The 1,272-nt window shown below is 42.5% G+C and overlaps 1 non-coding gene across 1 annotated transcript; it reads left to right on the top strand.

Annotated features, from left to right (window-relative positions):
• The first annotated feature begins 724 nt into the window (after positions 1-724).
• LOC128580060 (U6 spliceosomal RNA) lies at positions 725-828 on the top strand. Its single transcript, XR_008378420.1, has one exon. It is a non-coding gene; the product is annotated as a U6 spliceosomal RNA (small nuclear RNA).
• The last annotated feature ends 444 nt before the right edge of the window (positions 829-1,272 follow it).

The raw sequence follows: 1,272 nt of genomic DNA, 5'->3' as shown, positions 1-1,272 counted from the left end.
TTCCTCCTCTGATAGTTTCTCGGTGGTAGATGTCTGTTCTGCTGAAAATTGCTGTCAAGCATTACCCTCCACTCTTACACTCTGCCCTGACTGCCGAGATTACTGCCGGCCTCTGGATGGATTCTCACCAAACGCGGAGGTGAAGTTCAGGCTTATCGTGGCCCTGGCAACTCGATTTTCCACTCCCGAACTGAGCCATTTTCCCCACGCTCCTAGGCCAAATTAAGCCACAGTCCACCCCCACCCCAAGCCCCCTTTATCGTGTCCCTTTTTTTTCCAAAATGTAAATTCTGTCAAATTCCAATAGCCACTTCTTGGTGATAGCTGATAACGTTTTGTGATTTTTTTCAGAACGCAGAGTACTATTTTTGAGTTCTAAACAATTGTTTTGCACAAATTTAGACACCTAGGGATTGTGTTTAGGTTGTAATTTTCACGTTTGGATGTTAAAGAAGGGATGGCACTTGTGACATTTTCTTTCTAGTACCACAGGAAAATTATGTGCAACACAAGGATGTGTCGTGTAAAACTGCCATCTACTTTGAAGCTTCAGGGGAATGTGATTTAATGGGAACTGTGCCTTTGAAACAAAAATATGTGCAGCTGAAGTTGGTTGCCTGGATTCTTGGCCTACATGTTCATTTACCAGCGCTAAGAAACTGAAATCTGAAAATGCCTCTTTGCAGATCAGATGGTGTTTTTAACTTTCAGAAAAATCTTGTCAGTGCTTGCTTCAGCAGCTCATATACTAAAATTGGAACAATGAAGAGATTAGCATGGCCCCTGCACAAGGATGACACACGAATTAGTGAAGTGTTCCATATTCAAAAAGAAAAAAAGGCTTTGTCGTGGAGAGCCCAGTAATGATGTAAGGACATCATTCAGGACATGTAATGATTGCTGAGGGAGGCCAGCAAGGTGGCCTGGGTAGCTTTCCTACCACAGGGAAGTGGCGTTTTACACCCCAGCCAGTTCTGCAGGGTTTCTAATGGTAATGGCCCACCGGCAGCCATACCAGAGGAGAATCTCCCTGTAACTAAGACATACTGAAGAACAGAGGCTACAAGAAAACCCCCAGAGAAGTGATGGAAAGAGTCACAAGGATTCTCCCTTACAAGTCCAATTCTGTTAAGTGGCTAAGAGGCCAGTTTATTGTAAATTAGAATCTAACTCTGCTGTTAAAATATAATAAAAGTTTTTGAAGAAATCAGAGGGTTTAAATATATGTGAAAATTTTAGCAAGCAGAGCTGAGAGATTTTGGTTGCCTATTT

Source organism: Nycticebus coucang, chromosome 2 (genome assembly GCF_027406575.1).
Source record: "Nycticebus coucang isolate mNycCou1 chromosome 2, mNycCou1.pri, whole genome shotgun sequence".
Classification (NCBI taxonomy): domain Eukaryota; kingdom Metazoa; phylum Chordata; class Mammalia; order Primates; family Lorisidae; genus Nycticebus; species Nycticebus coucang.
This window is presented reverse-complemented; position numbering and strand designations above follow the sequence as displayed.